Source organism: Hylobates moloch, unplaced genomic scaffold, assembly GCF_009828535.3.
Source record: "Hylobates moloch isolate HMO894 unplaced genomic scaffold, HMol_V3 SCAFFOLD_19, whole genome shotgun sequence".
Taxonomy (NCBI): Eukaryota; Metazoa; Chordata; class Mammalia; order Primates; family Hylobatidae; genus Hylobates; species Hylobates moloch.
The window spans coordinates 24,153,335-24,173,853 of record NW_026652294.1 but is presented as its reverse complement, the minus strand read 5'-3'; the positions used below and the strand labels follow the sequence as shown (position 1 = coordinate 24,173,853).

At 48.7% G+C, this 20,519-nt stretch overlaps 1 protein-coding gene across 3 annotated transcripts in view; it reads left to right on the top strand.

Moving 5' to 3' along the window:
* The first annotated feature begins 307 nt into the window (after window positions 1-307).
* The window catches only part of PACSIN2 (protein kinase C and casein kinase substrate in neurons 2), a 144,967-nt gene continuing 124,755 nt past the window's right edge, over window positions 308-20,519 (top strand). For 2 of the 3 annotated variants that reach the window (XM_032139556.2, XM_032139553.2), the window contains exon 1: window positions 308-442. The gene's annotated coding sequence lies outside the window, so the exon portion shown is untranslated. Of the gene's footprint in view, window positions 443-13,632; window positions 13,750-20,519 lie in introns of those variants that run through there. The other variant, XM_058431238.1, reaches the window with a different exon arrangement.

Here is a 20,519-nt window from a genome sequence, read left to right as displayed (position 1 = left end):
GGTGCCGACGAAACCGCAAAACTCCAGCCCCGGGAAGCGACTCTCAGGGACCACCACCAGCAAGCGGCTTTAGGAGCGTAACCTGCACCACCCTCGCAGCCCATTAAATAGGCACTCCCCCTTTGATTGACAGGAGAAGTCACCAATGCGCGTCCTGGGGCTCCCCCCGTTCTCACGCGGGGTGAGCAGCCTCTCTACTCATCTGGCCCAATCGGGGGCGCCGGGGAGGCTGTGGGGCGGGGCTCGGTGCCCGGTAGCCAATGGGCAGAGCCCAGCGGGAGCGGCGAGGGCGGTGCGGTCGCGGCTGGCGGCAGAAGCGGCCGCAGGGGGTCTGGGCAGGGCTAGGCAGTGCTGCTGGAGCAAAAGCGGGAGCAGGAGCCGGGCTGGAGCTGGGGCTGGAGACGCCGTCGCAGCCTGAACGGAGTGTGCGACGGATTGGGAGGTGAGTGGCCGCCGAGGTCAGGGGTCGCCGCGACGGTTGGGGCGCCGCTGGCAGGACGCGGGGGCGCTGGTCCGCGGCCGGGCCCGCGCCCGGTCAGGGCCGCCGCGCGGAGCTCCGCGCCCTGAGGGAAGCTGGTCGGGCCGTGCGGAACTTCCTGTCTCTGTGGGAGGGGGCGAGTGCTCGGGGCCCGGGGGGCGCCTGGAGAAGACATCTTGGGAAGGACGAGGGCCAGTGGGGTCGGCTCGGGGAAGGGGCGGGGGCCCATGGGGGCGGCGCTGTGGGAGCGGGGCATTTTTCCGGGGTCCGAGGCCTGCCGGAGAGAGAAGTGCAGGAGCAGGGCCGTCGGGGGTTAAGGGCTGCTAATGGAGTGGGGGAGGTGTAGACAGCTGCAGAAGGGGGAGCTGGGGCGACTTTTGGAGGGACGCGATTTGGGAGAAAGCTGGGAATCCGAGACGTGCAGAGATTAGGCGAGGGTGCCGGAGCAGCTCTGGAGGGGAGGCGTGGCTGGGACGCGCCGGTAAGAGGGCAGGGCTTGGTCCTGGGGTGGTCTGGGGGGCGACGCAGGACACGCAGATGCGCTGATTTGGGGCGCTTTGATGAGCGGCCTCCATTTCCTTCCTTCCCACCCTCCCTGTCCCGACTCTGTGTGTGTGTGTGTCTGGGGAGGGCGGGGGGAGCAAAGCCCTTACCGCAGCACGTCCTAGGGCTGGGGCCAAGCAGGAGAGGCCGGAGAGGTTTGCTTGTGACCCTCCTCGGAGTTTCCCCAGACTCACTGAATCAGAAATCCGAACTCCCTTACTCTAGGGCTTTCAAGCCTGGCCAGGCATCCTGAGAGGTCCGCGATTGGAGAGATAGTGATTGCTGCTGCTGCTGTTGAATTTCATTGATTCATTGGGTTTCGGCTCCATCAGAGAAGGTCGATTTTCTTTTCAGAAAGAGTTGGTTGGTCAGGGGAGCAAGCTGTGCTATTGCTTTGGGGCCTACACGGCTGCAGCCTTTGACGTATAACAGGACCTGGGGATGCCACTCTTGGCTTGGGTGCCTGAGGGAAGGTGGCCTTTGGCTGGGTGTGTGCACCATTCTTGGATCCTGTCTTCTCTTTTTCCCTCCGCCTGTCCTGTGTTTTTGTGGTTTAGGGGGTAGGCTGCTCAGAGTCTCCAGGGCTACTTGGTACACTGTTTACCAAATACTGCCTGGCTGTCTTGATGAAAATCAAGAAACCAACTCAAAGAGTTTGAACCTCAGCTGCAGATGGTGAGCTCACACCTTCTTCCTTCCCTCCTTTTCGGTGCCTTCCTCTGCAGTTATTCCCGTGTGCTGAAGCTCCGTTTGAACCCTCCTGGGATTGCCAGGTTGGAGCCCAGGGCAAGGGAACCCACCGGGTGGGCAGTGTTGAATGCCGGCCCTCTTGTTGTTGCCCAAGATGTTGTCATTCCACTTGATTCATGAGCCTGCCTGCATGCAGCCTGCTCATAGAGACATTGAAGCTGTGCCAGTGCAACTTGGATCTCTCTTAATTCACCTGGAAAACGTTCACTTGTGTGGACTTAAACTTAATTCTAGAGTTTGGCAGCCTCCTTGGTGAGGTTATGCTGGTTGAGATATGAGGCCACTACATCAAAAACATTGGTGTGTTTTTCTTTTGACAATAGTCTTAAAGCTTTAAAGAAAGTGGCCATTAGGCTGGTGATATTTATTGCTTGAGAAAGTAACATAACACAGAGAAGTAGATGGGTGATTAGGTCTGCACTTTTTATCCACTTTTTGGGAGAAGAATAACAACTCATTTGAATGGAAATGGTATCCTTAGCTCGTGCTGCTTTGGGACTTGGAACTTTATCACTTTTAATCTCAAATATATATGAAGTTGTGATGTGATATTTAAATAATCTAGGCTGGGCGGGGTGGCTCACGCCTGGGATCCCAGCACTTTGGAAGGCCGAGGCAGGCAGATCACCTGAGGTCAGAACTTAGAGACCAGCGTGGCCAACATGGTGAAACCCCATCTCTACTAAAGATACAAAAATTAAGGCCGGGCATGGTGGCTCACGCCTGTAATCCCAGCACTTTGGGAGGCCGAGGCAGGCGGATCACCTGAGGTCTGGAGTTCGAGACCAGCCTGACCAACATGGAGAAACCGCGTGTCTACTAAAAATACAAAATTAACTGGGCGTGGTGGTGCTCATACCTGTAATCCCAGCTACTCGGGAGGCTGAGGAAGGGGAATTGCTTGAACCCAGGAGGCGGAGGTTGTGGTGAGCCAAGATCGGGCCGTTGCACTCCAGTCTAGGCAACAAGAGCAAAACTCCATTTCAAAAAAAAAAAAAATTAGTCTGGCGTAGTGGTGCACACGTGTAATCTCAATCTCAGCTACTTGGGAGGCTGTGCTATGACAATTGCTTGAACCCGGGAGATGGAAGTTGCAGTGAGCCGAGATCGCGCCACTGCACTCTAGCCTGGGTGACAGAGTAAGACTGTCTAAAAATAAATAAATCTAAAAGTATGCATATATTTAAAAAAAAAAATCTGGATTTCCACCAAAACATAGCGTTTCTCAGGGAGATAACATCAACTTTTCTCTAATCCTGGATACCTATCCACATCTCTGATGGCCAGGCATTCTGGAGCGGGAGCAGAGGGGCATTTGTCTTTTTTTTTTTTTTTTTTTTTGAGACAGAGTCTCTGCCCAGGTTCAAACAATTCCTCTGCCTCAGCCTCCTCGGTAGCTGGGATTACAGGTGCCTGCCACCTTGCCCGGCTAGTTTTTGTATGTATGTATGTATGTATGTATGTATGTATTTATTTATTTATTTTGAGACGGAGTCTCGCTCTGTTGCCCGCACTGGAGTGCAGTGGCGCGATCTCAGCTCACTGTAACCTCCGCCTCCCAGGTTCAAGTGATTCCCCTGCCTTAGCCTCCCGAGTAGCTGAGACTACAGCCATCCACCAACATGCCTGGCTAATTTTTGTATTTATAGTACAGACGGGATTTCACCGTGTTGGCCAGGATAGTCTCGATCTCCTGACCTCGTGATCCGCCTGCCTCGGCCTCCCAAAGTGCTGGGATTACAGGCACCTGCCACCTTGCTCGGCTAGTTTTTATATTTTTATTTATTTATTTATTTTTATTTTTTGAGACGGAGTCTTGCTCTGTCGCCCAGGCTGGAGTGCAGTAGCGCTATCTTGGCTCACTGCAAGCTCCACCTCCCGCGTTCATACCATTCTCCTGCCTCAGCCTCTTGAGTAGCTGGGATTACAGGCACCCGCCACCACACTCGGCTAATTTTTTGTATTTTTAGTAGAGACGGGGTTTCACCATATTAGCCAAGATGGTCTCGATCTCCTGACCTCGTGATCCGCCCGCTTCGGCCTCCCGAAGTGCTGGGATTACAGGCGTGAGCCATCGCGCCCGGCCTATCTAGTTTTTGTATTTTTAATAGAGATGGGGTTTCACTGTGTTGGCCAGGCTGATCCGAAACTCCTGACCTCGGGTGATCTGCCCGCCTCGGCCTCCCAAAGTGCTGGGATTACAGGCACCTGCCACCTTGCCTAGTTATTGTATTTTTAATAGAGATGGGGTTTCACCGTGTTGGCCAGGCTGATCTGGAACTCCTGACCTCAAGTGATCTGCCCGCCTCGGCCTCGCAGATGTCCTTGCCTTTTGTTTCTTCTCTATACCTTGAAAGTCCGTGCTGTGTTAAGGGCGTCATGCTCAGGCTTACTGATTCTGAAGGGGTTATCGGTGGATGATTCCGGATATTGTGGAATATCAAACAGATCGAAAAGTTTCTTTAATAATAGTGATGGCACCTTGTGTTTAGAGTTTGCAGTGGCATTTACCAGATGCTCTCTGGCCACCTTCATGTGAACCTCCCGGCTGCCTCGGGCCTGCTTTATCTGCCATCAGATTGTAATGGCAGCTTTGTGAAGGCCACCCTGTAGATTATGCGATTAATGACCACATTCATGTGAGCGATAGTGCTGGCTTAGTTTTTTTCCAGTTAGGTTGTTTGGAATGGTAGCTGCATACCTGTGGGCAGTGCAGCAATGCCTTAGTTACGAAGTCAGTTTGCATTCCACAGGTAGAGTCTTTCCTTATGGCCAGGGCACTGATCCCTCACACACCAGAAAGCATCATTCGTCCCTGCCCCGGACAGACTCCAGATGCGTCCTAGTGGTGGTTCTTGGGATAGTTTTGTAGGAATTTCTGCAGAATTTTAGTATTCAGATGAGTATGCACTGTCTGTGGATTGGAGACAGGCTTCAAAGAATTCTCAAATTATTCTGCACCATGCATCATTTTTTGGTATCTCTGCAGTTCCAAAGGTAACTACTTGAGGGACAGTGGCCACCAAAGAGCACAAGTTTTGACATTTTGATGAAAAGCACACATAAAACAAATAAAAACCACCTTTCCTTAAGTTACCTATTGAATTGTGTTTATTCCCATAATTGCATGTTCATCTGTTTGCTTAATAAAACTTAAAGCATCATAGAGTCTTTCTTGTTTCCTAGAATAAGGTCTTTTTTCTTTTCCTTTCTTTTCTTTTCTTTTTTTTTGTTGAGACAGAGTCTCGATTTGTTGCCCAGGCTGGAGTGCAGTGTGGCGCGATCTCGGCTCACTGCAATCTCTGCCTCCCAGGTTCATGCCATTCTCCTGCCTCAGCCTCCCAAGTAGCTGGGACTACAGGCGCCCGCTGCCACACCTGGCTAATTTTTTGTATTTTTAGTAGAGATGGGGTTTCACCATGTTAGCCAGGACGGTCTTGATCTCCTGACCTTCGTGATCCGCCCGCCTCGACCTCCCAAAGTGCTGGGATTACAGGCGTGAGCCACCGTGCCTGGCCGGTCTTTTTTATTTTCAATTAAAAAAAAAAGATATATATATGTGTGTGTGTGTGTGTGTGTGTGTGTGTGTGTGTGTGTGTGTGTGTGTTTAAACAGAGATGGGATTTCGCTATGTTTGCCAGGCTGGTCTCAAACCCCTGGCCTCAAGTGATCCTCCCATCTCGGGTTCCCAAAGTGCTAGGATTACAGATGTGAGCTACTGCACCCGGCCTATTTTTTTTTTTTTTTTTGAGATGGAGTCTCCCTCTGTCTCCCAGGCTGGAGTGCAGTGGCGCGATCTCGGCTCACTGCAAGCTCCGCCTCCTGGGTTCACGCCATTCTCCTGCCTCAGCCTCTCCGAGTAGCTGGGACTACAGGCGCCCGCCACCACACCCGGCTAATTTTTTTTGTATTTTTAGTAGAGACGGGGTTTCACCGTGGTCACGATCTCCTGACCTCATGATCCGCCCGCCTCGGCCTCCCAAAGTGCTGGGATTACAAGCATGAGCCACCGCGCCCGGCCCGCACCCGGCCTATTTTCAATCCTAAAAAAATCATTTGCCTGTTTCTTGATTTCAGGCACTGAACTAGACAGAGATGAGAATATAGAAATAATAAAATGGGGCTGGGCGCTGTGGCTCACGCCTGTAATCCCAAAACTGTGGGAAGTCGAGGCAAGCAGATCACTTGAGGTCAGGAGTTCGAGGCCAGCCTGGCCAACATGGTGAAATCCTGTCTCTGCTAAAAATACAAAAATTAGTCGAGTATGGTGGCAGGCGCCTATAATCCCAGCTACTCGGGAGGCTGAGGCAGGAGAATCACTAGAACCCGGGAGGCAGAGGCTGCAGTGAGCCGACATTGTGCCACTGCACTCCAGCCTTGGGTGACAGAGCAAAACTCTGTAAAAAAAAAAAAAAAAATAGAAAAAATAAAATGATGTCTCAACTATCAAAGACCTCTCAAGAAGCCTTAAAAACGATAAATAAGGCTAGAGATTTTGCTGTACCTTTGGAAAGTGCATTTGTGGTGGTTTATAGAACATATTCTGTGGCCAGATAAAATTTATGTGATTATTTTTCCTCCCAAGAATATGGGATGACAGAGGGGGAGGAGCATGGATGGAGACTAGGAGCCTTGGGCCCTTGTCCAGCCTTTCCCTGACCAACCCTGAGGTCAGGGACAATCAGCACAGAACTCCAGGTCTCAGTTTTCACATTTGTAAAATGAAGGACTTAGAGGACCTTCACCTTTTGCAAATCTGATAGCAACTGTGACCGCTTCCCACGAAGGGGGACAGCTTCATAGGCCTGGACTTAGATTAAGAACTGGATCATTCCATCTCTCAGCTCCCTCTCACCTGTGATATTCTGTAATCCTATTTTCCTGGTCATCTTTGAGCTAATAATGATGACTTGTATTTATAGAAGATGCACATTCCAAAGCACTTTCGCCTCTCATCCGTTTGTCCTCAAAACATTTCTGAGTGGTATGGGTGGCAATAGATATTCCTTCCTGTGATGAAGAAAGTGGGCCAGGCTTGGTCAGCACGTTGATGGAGCACACAGCCAGAGGCCATCCTGGGATCAGAACTGGGGCTCCTGGTTGCCATCCTGGGGCTTTTCCATTAGGCTTTGCTTCCTTGGTGGTTGTCATTATGAGTTATGTTTGGCAGCTCAAATATCCCAGAATGTGTCACTCATAGAGGAAACTATTTGTTCATCTGCCGAAAAGGACTGTTTTTCTGTCTGAATTTGGATCACTAAACACCTTTCTGTATGTGAAAAGGCTACTTAGTTGTTTTTGTTATTTTTTCTTGCCATATTTTTCATAGGGACAGTTTGTAGGGCTTGAGTGTTTTGAGCAGACTTATTTAATGCTTATTGATGAAAGAGTACATTAAAATGACTACATCTCAGTTGCTTAGCACTTGAGAAAGTTGTGAAATAAATGTTAAGTAAAAATTCCAAATGTCTGACTTGTCCATCCAAGTATGTCCTCACAGATGAGGTGCTTTCTGCAGTCTAGGAGGCCCCTCCCTGGGCCCAGAGCCGCTGGGTGGGTTTGAAAGTTGGGTGTGGATTGTGCCAGTGGCCAGGACTGTCCAACAGTGGCTTCTTGTGGCCTTCTGGCTAGATTCCTAACATTTTATGGGCTAATTTTTTCGGTTTATTGAAAGAGTACACATTCTCAGCTATATAAAGAGCTCATATATGTAAAAGAACACTGAACTTAGGCTGGGCGTGGTGGCTCACGCCTGTAATTCCAGCACTTTGGGAAGCCGAGGTGGGCGGATCACAAGGTCAGGAGTTTGAGACCAGCCTGGCCAATATGGTGAAACCCCATCTCTACTAAAAATACAAAAACTAGCTGGTCGTGGTGGTGCATGCCTGTAATCCCAGCTACTGGGGAGGCTGAGGCAGGCGAATGGCTTGAACCCAGGAGGTGGAGGTTGCAGTGAGCCGAGATCATGCCACTGCACTCCAGCCTGGGCGACAGAGTGAGACTCCGTCTCAAAAAAAAAAAGAAGACCACTGAATTTTAGAGCCTCACAGATGTTAGGTGGCTTATTTCTGATGAAAATAATCATAATAATGTTTTTTATTTTTATTTTTTAAAAGAATACTTCTGATGTATTTCTGAAAGATGTTTTGAATACTCAGACATGGAAGCTGATAGTACTGCACACAGCAGGATAGTGCTGCACACTGCACTCAATGTGGAGTGTTTGTGGAGAATCCACCTGTCTTCCTGTTATGTCACGTGTGATATGACTATTGATAGAGTTGCAGCCAGCTGGGGCATTCCATTAAGCTGCCCGTGGAAGTACCTGCTTTTTATTTTCATTTCACTCCCTGGGCTGAGAGTGTTTGGAGGATATCTCAGTGGCTTCTGTGGAGGGAGCATCTGTGGGTGGAAGGCAGCAGGCAAGGTGGGTCAGAGGGAGTGGTCCTGGCCACTGAGTGTCTGGTGCCCCTGGCTCTGCCTGCAGCTCTGGAATCCTGAGATAAAGATGATGGCTGCTCTGTAAAGGCAGCTCAGTATAGGCAGCAGGCCTGGAAACTTCTCGTTTCATTGTGGCAGTACTAGATAGTAGTGTGTACAAAGCACTGCACGACAGAGGAGGGCGGGTCTGACTGTCCTCAGGACACTGCAGAGAGCTGACCTTCAGGGAAGTGACTTGGGAGGGATTGTGCCAGAGCCACAGGTGCTCTCCAGGTGGGGCTGATGTGAAGGACCATTCTGGGCAGAGCTGCAGAGCTCTGAAGAACAAGGAGTGGCTGGGAGAGAGGGCTCATGCCTGTAATCCCAACACTTTGGGAAGCTGAGGTGGGCGGATCACTTGAGGCCAGGAGTTTGAGACCAGCCTGGCCAACATAGCAAAACCCTGTCTCTACTAAAAGTACAAAAATTAGCTGGGCGTGGTTTGTGACTGTGATCCCAGGTACTTCGGAGGCTGAGGCAGGAGAATCGCTTGAACCTGGGGGCAGAGATTGCAGTGAGCCAAGATAGTGCCACTGCATTCCAGCCTGGGTGACAGAGCGAGACTGTCTCAAAAAAAAAAAAAAAAAGAACAAGGGGTGTGTGTGAGAGGGGCTGCTAGGGGCAGGGAAGGCTCCAGGTTGTGATCTACCTTATATTCTCCTGGAGGACAGTTCACTGGGGAGCAGTTTGTGGATATTTAAAATACTGGGATGAAGATCTTCAGAGAAGCAAGATGTCAGTTGAGAAGTCAGGGATGCAGATGGGGGAGGGGTGATTCAGGTGACTCAGTTTCACAAAGGTCACCTCTGTCCCTGGGAGTCTCAAGGATTGCCATCTGTGTTCCTAGGAGGCAGTGGCTCCACTCTAAGGAGAAAGGCTTTTCAAGTGGGAATGGCCCCAGCCTTGACTCATTCTCTTAACCTGCATTTACGTGTTTGGTTGGGAATGCAGTAGCTGTGTGGGTTCTGCTTCTCTTCCTTTTTTCTTTTTTGAGACGGAATTTTGCTCTTGTTGCCCAGGCTGGAGTGCAGTGGTGTGATCTTGGCTCACTGCAACCTCCACCTTCTGGGTTCCAGTGATTCTCCTGCCTCAGCCTCCTAAGTAGCTGTGATTATAGGCATGCACCGTCATGCCGGGCTAATTTTTGTATTTTTGGTAGAGATGGGGTTTTACCATGTTGGCCAGGCTGGTCTCAAACTCTTGACCTCAAATGGCCTGCCTGCCTCGGCCTCCCAAAGTGCTGGGATTTCAGGCATGAGCCACCGTGCCTGGCTGTTTCTCTTTCCATATGGTTTATGCTTACAGATCCTTGAGGTTAGTATGTCACTTTCACTGTTAGTTCCTGCAGAAGAAAGGTAATTTTGCAATAAGGTATTGGAGGTTAGGAACATGTTTTTGGAGTCATACAGTCCTTGGGTGTGGGTTCGAGCTTCATCACTAGGTGACTGTGTGGCTTTTGGCCAAATGCTTCAATGTCTCCAAAACTTGAGTGTCTTAGTCAGTTGGGGCTGCTATAACAAAGATGCAGTGGCTTGTAAACAACAGAAATTTCTTTCTTACAGTTCTGTAGGCTGCAAGTCTGAGATCAGGGTACCAGCATGGTTGGGTTCTGAGGAGGGTCCTTTTTCATGTTGCGGATTGCTGACTTCTTATAGCTTCACATGGCAGAAAGAAGGCGAGAGAGTTCTCAGGTACTTTTTATAAAGGCACGAGTGGCCGGGTACAGTGGCTTATGCCTGTAATCTCAACACTTTTGGAGGCTGAGGCAGGAGGATCACTTGATGCCAGGAGTTCATGGCCAGCCTGGGTAACATAGTGAGACCCTATCTCAACAAAAACTAAAAAAAAAAAAAAAAAAAATTCTAAGGACACTAGTCTCATTCATGAGGGCCCTGCCTAATTAGCTCCCAAAGGCCCTACATCCTAATGCCATCAGACTGAGGGGTAGAATTTCGACATATGAATTTTGAGGGGATCCGTACATGCAGTCCTTTGCACCAGGATACTGAGAGCCCTTCCTCATAGGATTTTGGCGGGGCAGCGTGAGGTGATGGACCCCAGGAGCCCAGCATGTGTGCCTGGTCACAGTGCTCATTCAGTGACTCTGCTATCACTCTACGTAAGTGAATTTGCCAGCAAAGTATACCTTTAAAGTGCCCAAAGTGATTTTATCCAGTTCTATTTAAAAATCCTTCCAGAACTTTTTGGACCTTTCCTTGGTGACTCGGGGTCACGGGTGTGTAGTCGCGGGTCATTGGTGTGGGTGAGGCCTCCTGCCCTGCATGGAGTCCCCTCATATCCTGGCACTTACAGGGCCTGTCTTTCTCCCCACCATCTTTTGTAAACTGCTGTTGGCACCTGGCCCCTTTGTTGGGGTAAGGGCCTGATGATGGTCATATCCTCCCTGGGTTTTGAGGGCAGTCTTGCCGTGCAGAGGCCTTGCTCTCTCCTGGGTTGGTGATTCTCTGCATGAGTTTAATGTGATGGGTTCTAGAAAGCCCGACCCTGGGGTGAAGGGATGTTGCTTGACTACACGTAGTGACTCAGGATTGGAAGGGAATACTGGTGATGATAGCTTATCCCTAGGTGATGGGAAATAGGACTTAGAAAGCAAATGATAAAGCTGTGAGCACTGCTCACCTGTGTGAAATTGTATTAAGATAACATGCAGCAGTGGTAGTTAAGGTTTTAGAATTATGGGAAGTTTCTCCTTGTTTTCCAAACTGTACCATTGCCCTTTTACTTTTAGATTAATGTTTAAGTAATAACTTTGTAATTAAAATAAGTATAAATAAAAAGAGCTTGGTTGTCTAGGCATTTGCATTTTACCAAGAAGCTTTCCATAGCCCTCATTTTGTTTTCAGAACAGCCTTGTTGATTTGTTTCCCTCTTCGTCGTTTAGAGGAGAAAGAGAGGCAGAGCTAAAGGGGTCAGTGGTTTTGCCTGAGGCCACCTGCCAGGACCCCATATGGGCCTCTGAGCCCAAGCCCAGAGCTCCCAGGGAGGCCTGTGATGGGGCCTGTGCCTGGACCTGCAGGGTGGTCTTTAGATAGGATCAACCGTGACTAGTATTTTGAAGTTTCCTATTGAATTAAATGAAATCTTCTTATTGTAAAGTGATACCCAAACCGTAGTTTGTGAACATTTTCATATTTTAAACTGCATTTGTCTTTCATTATATTAAATTATGTTGTCGCCAACTGAGCGTGCCAAGATCGTGAATTGTGGTCTTCAGAGGAACCACAGAGCAGGCAGTGCTCCCTGTACAGACCTCCAAGCCCGCTATTAGTGGGTTCTGTAGCTGTCTCATTGGCTGGAGCTGGCTGCCTGCTTGCCACTTAGCTTGCACGTGGTGATGCTTTAATTAAGCAATTGCGACCTTTGCTCCTGCAAATATGTCATCAGATAAGGAGTCTGGGCATGTGCCGTCAAGGAGGATGTGTGTGGGGCTGCAGAGTCAATGGTGAGGGGCTGTCTGCACAGGCCCCCGTGTTCTGAAGTTTCTGAGGGACCGTTCAAGAAGCTTTACATTCCTGCCCATTTAATTCTTGCAACAAGGTAGTATTCTCTCTACTTGATGCATCAGTAAACCAAAGCTCAGAGAGATTAAGTGGCCTTCAGAGGGTCACCATCAGAGCTGGTGCTTTGCCTACCGAAGCCCACACTCATTTCACCTCCTCTGGCTGGCTGGAATAAGTAAGTTGTGAATCACTCTCAGATGTGAACATCTTTAAAAGATAATCTTTCTCCTCCAACTCTGAGAAACACAGACATGAGGCAGATTATGTGCGTCTTTTGCTTAAGACGGGATCTATGTCTGTAACTAACTTGGTTTCAATAATCTGAAAGTTTACAGCCATTTACACAGCAGGGAGATAAGGGCAGAAAAGGGAGAGCTGCTGGGGTGCGGTCAAGGCCGTGGGTGACTCGCTGATGCACCCGCCCCATGAGGCATCCCATGTGGGACAGGAGGAAGATTCCAGAGGCCCTGGCTTAGGAGTGCCTCATCTTTAGCAGATGCATTCTAAAAGGCATCTTATGCTGTTAAAGAGCAGGTAGACAAGGGAGAAAAAATTGCGTTTCTGTAGAGCACTGCACTTTGTAAAATTGCGAAAGGTCTTCACATTTTGTCAACATTGTGATATCATATAAGAGCATTTGCTCAGGTATATTAGAGCAGATATTTGTGGGTTTTTTTTTTTTTTTTTGAGACGGAGTCTTGCTCTGTCACCCAGGCTGGAGTGCAGTGGCGCGATCTCGGCTCACTGCAAGCTCCGCCTCCCGGGTTCACGCCATTCTCCTGCCTCAGCCTCCCAAGTAGCTGGGACTACAGGTGCCCACCACCACGCCCAGCTAATTTTTTGTATTTTTAGTAGAGACAAGGTTTCACCGTGTTAGCCAGGATGGTCTCGATCTCCTGACCTCGTGATCCACCTGCCTTGGCCTCCCAAAGTGCTGGGATTACAGGCATGAGCCACCATGCCCAGCTGATATTTGTTTTTATGCTTGGGATAATCATCACTTTTGTGTCAAATGACTTCTTTTTTGCTTTCTTTAAATCTTTTAAAAATTGAAAGTTCAACATAGAAAACAATGTTCTGAATAAAAAACTCTCTTTGTAGTTTACCTTCCACATAGGAAGCGTTTTTTGTGTATCTTGATCAAGTAACCTATTCCCTGCTGACTTTGTACCAAGCTTCAGAAGAGGCAGGAGAGGTACGTTGTCTCTGTCCTGCCTCAAGGCAACACTTCTAGGTTGTTAGTTTGAATGTGAGGAAGCTGTAGGTAGTGAGATCAGGTGCCTAGTTCAAGGCCATCCAGTTTGTAGATGGGAGAGATCTGAAGCTTGAACTGACCTCACTGTTTCCTTTTCAATAACTGACATTGTTATGAGTGTATTATTCAGATTCACTTAAATATTTTCTCAAGTATTTTCCATGTTTTACCTTCATCTTCAAAAAGATTATTAATGGTTATGTTATCCTGTTGACGTAATGAGATTAAAACATTTCCTAGTGCTGGGCATTTTAGGTTATTTCCACTTTTTTGCTAATGTAGATGAATTTGCAGTTTATAATTTCATCCTTTTTTTCATCTGTGTAATTATTAGTTCCTGCGGATAAATTCCCGAGAATAGAAATCTTGTATTAAAGGGTATGAACACCTTAAGAGTGTTTTGAAAGCCTGTCTTGCTGCTTTTAAGTTTATGTTTCTGATTTTTTTGGTGAAAAAATGGGGATTCTTTCTCTTTAAGGTGCCTGCCTTTCCAAGTATCTGTGAGATAAGAAAGTTCTGTGAGGGTTTCTTAAATGAGTCACATTTCCTTCCTAAGTTTCTGGATATCATTTTACTTGAATTGGTTGCCTTACTTTGATGAGCAAGGAACGATGTTTTAGAAAATCCTTACTACTTGATTATTAATCCTTGGAGCTAATGTTCCACATTCCCAAGGTCGTGAGTGCTTATGGTCGCATTCCTCCATCAGCTCAGCCATCGTGGTAGGTTTCTCACAGACCTTCTCTAGCTTTCTTTTCCTCACTTAGGGGATGCATATTGGAAAGACTCTGCAGGGTTCTTTCTGCCAGGCAGCCTGGGGGTCGTGTGGTCCTTTAGAGTTCGTCTCTAGCTTCTAGATGCTGCTCTCATGGGGGTTCCTGGCCCTGTTCATCTCCAGAGACAAGCATGTCAAAGGGAACATGGGAAGTTTATAGCACTGGTGCTTGCTCGCCTTGTTTGCTTGTTTGTTTTTCTGTTCTGGTGTGCTATGGAACTTGTCACCATGTCCCCTCCCTATGGACTGACTTTCCTACCCTCCACTGTCTCTTAGGTATTCACTCTCAGACCGAGCGGTGTCCTGTTTTCCTGGCGGCTCATTTGCCAGGGTCTGCAAAGGACAAGGTGCTTAGCAGGGACAGAGAGGGGCTCCAGGTGGGGAGCAGTGGTCGGGCCAGCCGACCTTAGTGCTTACCCCTGGGTCCCCTCCCTTGAATTCCTGCGATGCCTCCACCATGTCTACCCTCTCTCCCCAGGGGCTGTTTCCCTTTTAGTTCTCTTGCCTTACTGTGGGCAAAAGCTTACTCTTCTTGGTTCCTCTTATCCCAGCTAAGAAAAGCTGATGTTCACAACAAAATGAAGAGACTTGACTGCACAGGAAGGTAGACAGAAGAGGAAGCAGTCACAAACAGCACAGGCATACAAGTGTCTTGCTTCCCAAGCACAGGCAGGTTTTTGTGCCCACACTCCAAGGCTCGTCTGACTGCACTGGCTCTGCCAGGCGCTGCCCAGCTTCCTGCTTCCCCTCCCCGTCCTGCTTCTTCTGTCAGTAAAACAAAATTTTAGAGTGATGCTTTGCTTGATGCTTTGGGGGCTGCATTTTTATCACAAGTGTGGAAATTGTACTTTGTCCTGGTTTCTACAGATGCCTAAACATGTCTAGGTTGCTGTTGCCTTGGCAACTGGCTGAGCTGTTGGTTGTATATGTGAAGGTTCTGGCAGGGGCTGGATGGAAGCCCCAGGTCATCCTTAGAGCTTTTCAGCCAAGCTGTCGGTTACTCCCAAGCCCAGAGCCATATGCTCTTAGCTCCCCTTTGTCGTTTGGAGCTTCCCATTTTATTTCCCTGAGAAATCCCTGCTCAGCTGCCCTAGACTTGGGTGGGTGGTATGGCATGGCATGGCATGCACTGATAGGGCTGATTTATTTCGAGACTGGAATTTTTGGTAACACAAAACGTGATTCCTTAGCAGCCCTTGGCCTAAGCTTTATTTGAGGTCAGACAGGGCCCAAGGGCTGCTTGTGGTCTCCGTTCAAGTGCCTTCTGCTTTTTAGGCCTGGGGTGCTTGTTGGGGCCAGGAGCTGGGCCTTGCCTGAGAGTCCCGCAAAAGCAGGGCCTTCCAGTGCTCCAGAGGGGTACTCCTGACCACCTGTAAGCCATGGGAAGAAAGTTAATGTGATTGAGTCACGGCAGTGCCACACAGTATGTCTCTTTTTATGAAGACTGAGTGAAAGGGTTGATATAATCAATTCAAGTTTTATCCTTTGTTATTTTCTTTAATGCTTCTTGTATTTCCTTTTGGATTTATTTCTTTTCTTCTTAGTCTTGCAAATGTGAGTCTGAAGTTGCTGATGTGGGGGTTGGGGCTGACTCATCACCTCCCCTTATAGCTCAGACAAGTCACCTTCCTTAAAGTTTTTTGGGTGTACGCTCATTTCCAGAATTGCTATTTTGGACCCATGCTTTTCTCTCTGCTGCCTCTACTAGGAACTTTGAGGTTCATGAAATTTAGAAATAGTTTAACATAACATGAGCTCTTACTAGTAAGTAAAGAGGTGAGTAGAGAGAGAAACCTCCTGCAATCCTCCAAACCCTCCAGAAGCCTCATGTTAGCAGTGTGATTGGTGGAGGTGGAGACGAACTCAGTCCATTGGGAACTCGTGGGGACACCAGGTGGGAGAGGGGAGTTCTCTCTTTGGGGTAGAGTTGGCAGATTGCCAGTCCTCACAAAGGCTGCAAAGCCCTGCTCCCCACTCCCTGTGCATCCTGCTGTCCAGGATGGCTGGCTTTTGGGGCCCTGACCTGGAGCCCGGGTTGCTTTTCCCCATAGGAGGACTGCTGTCTGGAGCAGAGGTCCAGGGACAAGCCTCTGGCGTGTTTTGGTCTTGGGCTGGCCCGGTCCAGTGGGGCTACAAGTGCCTGTGGTGAGCTGTTATTAGTAAGGAGCTCCGCAGCCAGATTGCCTGGGCTTGAATCCCAGCTCTGAGATTGGTTGTGATACCTACCTCACCTTTGAAATGCGGATCATGATAGGATTGTTGTGCAGATGGGATGCATGAACGTGTGCCCTGCACTTGGGATGGCATTGCCCTTAGAGAACTCCATTGTAGCACAGCCATCGGTGCCTCTGAGCCTGCCAACCATCTTGCCTTGGGACTCTCTGATTCCCACTTTACAGTTGAGGAAATAGGCTCAGAGAAGCTTAATATATCTTCAGATCTGGGTCTACCTCAGGGTTCTCTCTTCAAAGCACTGGTGGTCCCCCACAGTGGCCCTGTCTCCCCAGCAAGTTAGGGAGTGACTGCCAGGGGACTGCTCCATCAGTGCTGTGCCCACCAGGCATAGTCTATAGACATAATTTTTTTTTTTTTTTTTTGAGATGGAGTTTCATTCTTGTTGCCCAGGCTAGAGTGCAATGGCGTGATCTTGTCTCACCGCAACCTCCGCCTCCCGGGTTCAAGCGATTCTCTTCTTCAGCCTCTCGAGTAGCTGGGATTACAGGCATGCACCACCACGCTGGACTAATTTTGTATTTTTAGTAGAGACAGGGTTTCTCCATCTTGGTCAGGCTGGTCTTAAACTCCCAACCTCAGGTGATCCACTTGCCTCAGCCTCCCAAAGTGCTGGGATTAGAGGCATGAGCCACCACGCCTGGCCTGTAGACAGATTTTTTAATGCCTCCATACACACACATACACACATCAGACATATGTTACTGAAATTGGAGAGTTCCCCGGACCCCTTCGAGGTACTTGGGACAGGGGTGTGGCTGGTTTGCTCAAACCACTTACGGGAGGGGGAGCATGCAGGTGAGCAAGTACAGGGGCCGAGGCGAGCACTTTTGGGCTCCGGCCTCACAGCAGTGTCTAGGGTTGTTACAGTGCTCTTTTAGCCCTCCTGTCTGAGGACGGCTTAAGTGTCAAACGGCTTAAGAGTCAGTGTGACAGCCTTTTTGGGTTCAGCATCCCGAATGGTCTGGTGTCCAGGAAGAATCAGGTCACGTGGACTTGAAGGATGGTGAATGCGGGATTTTATTGAGTGATGGAGGTGGCTCTCAGCAGGATGGGGAGCTGGAGATGGGATGGAGTGGGAAGGTGATCTTTTCCTGGAGTTTGACCATTCTGCAGCCAATCTCCTCTCCAAATGCCCCCAGCTGAACTCCTCTCGACTTCCTCTCTTCTCTCCTCTGCCACTCTTCTGCTCCTGGAGTCTGGGGTTTGGGGTTTGTATGGGCACAGGATGATGGGGGGCATGGTGGCTGAAAGGCAACATTTGGGTGCGAAAACAGGAATGCTTGTTCTCGTTTAGGGCCTTGGGTCCAGGCTTGAGGGTGGGGCTCTCACCAGAGACCCTGCCCTTCTGCCTCCTGTTTGTATCATTACTATATATAAATGATGCTGTGATTATGATTAACAAAATACTGGTTTACTTTAAAACTTGTATTTACAGTAGCCTTTTGTCATCTGGATTTTCTAAATCATTGAATGTGAAAAATATTATTTAGGGATCTAGCAACCTTGTTGATCTTTAAAAGGCTTAAGTTCAGAAAAAGTTTATTGTTGCCCTTTTCTTGCTCTGTGTTTTGGTGTCTGCCCTTCTGTCTATCTGGCCTCTGTGCGAGTCCATGCGTCAGGGCATATTGGGGAGATAGAGGCCAGTGTGGCTGGGTTGAGTTATAAACTAGAAGCAAGGTTGGGAGCCCAGAATCCAAACCAGGTTCCGACTGGGAGAATATCTGAAATCCCTGCAGCAGCAAAGAAGGTTCCTATATCCACAGTCCCTGAAGGAATTTTGCTGGGTCCTCAGGTTCTCTGGGAGCATTGATGTGTCTCACTGTCATGGCACCAAAGACTTTCTGTTTTTACTCATCAACTTCGTGTATTTCCTTCTGCTCCCTCCTTAACCTGGGGTTGGCTCTAGTTTCAAAGTTAATTCTCAAATCCAAACCCCAGACTTAAAGGCTGGTAACTGCCCTTGGATATGTTTGGGGCTGGCTCCTGAGAAACCTCTTTTCCAGGAAAGCTCTGGCCTGTTAGACTTTGCTCTGTAATTTTACTGCCTTGCTCACCTAACGGTGGTCCTTGGTGTTCTGAGACACATGGGTGGAACTCAGCAGTGTTTCTTCACCTATATTTTTGTTTGTTTGTTTTTTGAGACAGAGTCTTGCCCTGTCGCCCAGGCTGGGGTGCAGTGGTGTGATCTCAGCTCACTGCATCCTCCATCTCATGGGTTCAGATGATTCTCCTGCCTCACTCTGCCTCCTGAGTGAAGTAATAGCTGGGACCACAGGCATGCGCCACCATGCCTGGCTAATTTTTGTTGACCTGTATTTGGATCTTATATTTACATCAGAATTTCATGCAAATAGATTCTTTCCCCCTAGAAATGGACTGAGACATTTTTGCATGCAATTCAATGTATTCATAAATCCCCATTCATTTTTATTTATTTATTTATTATTTATTTATTTATTTATTTTTTGAGACGGAGTCTCGCTGTTGCCCAGGCTGGAGTGCAGTGGCGCCATCTCGACTCACTGCAACCTCTGCCTCCCGGGTTCAAGCAATTCTCCTGCCTCAGCCTCCCAGGTAGCTGGGACTACAGGCGCCTGCCACCACGCCTGGCTAATTTTTTCTATTTTTAGTAGAGACGGGGTTTTACCATGTTAGCCAGGATGGTCTCAATCTCCTGACCTCATGATCTGCCCGTCTCTGCCTCCCAAAGTCCTGGGATTACAGGCGTGAGCCACTGCGCCTGGCCAAATCCCCATTATGTATTCAGCAAATATTTGAACGCCTACCGTGTGCTAGGCACGGTTCTAGGCACTAGAGTTACAACAGGAACAACGTAGTCCATGATCTTACATTCTGGGCGGAGGAGGCAGAGCGCGGTTAAACACCCCCAGCCTGGTGTGGAGGGAAGGCCAGCCTCAGTGGGCGGGAGGGTCCAGGCTCTGCTTGTTGCCAACCTCCCAGCCCCCTTTTAGCCTTCACTTCTCTGAACTGGTGTCTGACTTCACAATCATTATCAGAATTATTTTTAAAAAATTTAATATTTATTGAGGCTCATTTTTTGCCAGGTGTCCTATTTTTCCTTGCGTGATTACACTTATTTTCATTACAACTTTGTTTTGCAAGTGAGAAAGCTGGGCCTAGGCCTCATACCTAGGAAATGTGATGTGTGGTTTTGATCAGCATGCAACTTGAGGCTGTAGAACTCAGTAAACCAGGCCTGAGGACGCCATCAGAAATACCAACAAAAAATTCAGTGTGTCCATTTTGGCCAGGACTGTCTCTATTCTCTGCCTTTTTTCCCACCGATTGAGGTAGGACCTCACTGTGTCACCCAGGCTGGAATGCAGTGGTGTGATTGTGGCCCACTGCAGCCTCCAACTCCAGGGCTTAATGATCCTCTCACCTCAGCCTCCCAAACTACAAGTGTGTGCCATCATACCTGGCCAATTTTTTTTTTTTTTTTTTTTTGAGACGGAGTCTTGCTCTGTCACCCAGGCTGGAGTGCAGTGGCTCGATCTTGGCTCACTGCAACCTCTGCCACCCAGGTTCAAGCGATTCTCCTGCCTCAGCCTTCCGAGTAGCTGGGATTACAGGCGTGTGCCACCACGCCCAGCCAATTTTTGTATTTTTAGTAGAGACGGGGTTTCAGCATCTTGGCCAGGCTGGTCTTGAACTCCTGACCTCATGATCTACCCATCTCAGCCTCCCAAAGTGCTAGGATTACAGGCGTGAGCCACCGCACCCGGCCTCATACCTGGCCAATTTCCCAAGTAGCTGGGACTACAGGCGCCCGCCACCAAGCCCAGCTAATTTTTTGTATTTTCAGTAAAGACGGGGTTTCACGATGTTAGCCAGGATGGTCTCAATCTCCTGACCTTGTGATCCGCCCGCCTCGGCCTCCCAAAGTGCTGGGATTACAGGTGTGAGCCACCGTGCCCGGCCAATACCTGGCTAATTTTTAAATTTTTCTGGAGACCGGGGAAGGGGGCAGGTCTCACTGTGTTGCCGAGGCTGGTCTTGAACTCCTGGCTTCAAGTGATCCTCCTGTCCCGGCTTCCCAGAGTGCTGGGATTACACGTGTGGGTCACTGTGCCTGGCCACTGTTTCTTTTAACAATCAAATTGCCTTTCTCAAGGAGGAAAACGTGGGTGGAATGTGCTTTAAGGCCTCTGTCTGGTGGACATTATAGGCACTTGAAGTTACCAAGTCTGTATATTTACTTTTGGCAAAATTGCATGATCCCATCCTTATTTCCAAATAATTGCTGCGTGAATGACATTTGAAATGCACATTTAGTTCTTGACTGAGTAGATGTATACGCGTTCTGATTTTTCCACACCAGACACTTGCTCTCTTGTTGTAACTTTTAAGGTCCTGCCCAATGGACAGAGTAACTTCCTGAAAAGTTGCTTTAAAAAACCTTGTCTACTCAGTGGCCGGAGGGTGCAATGAAACAGCATTTGTGATCCTGACTCAGTCCCA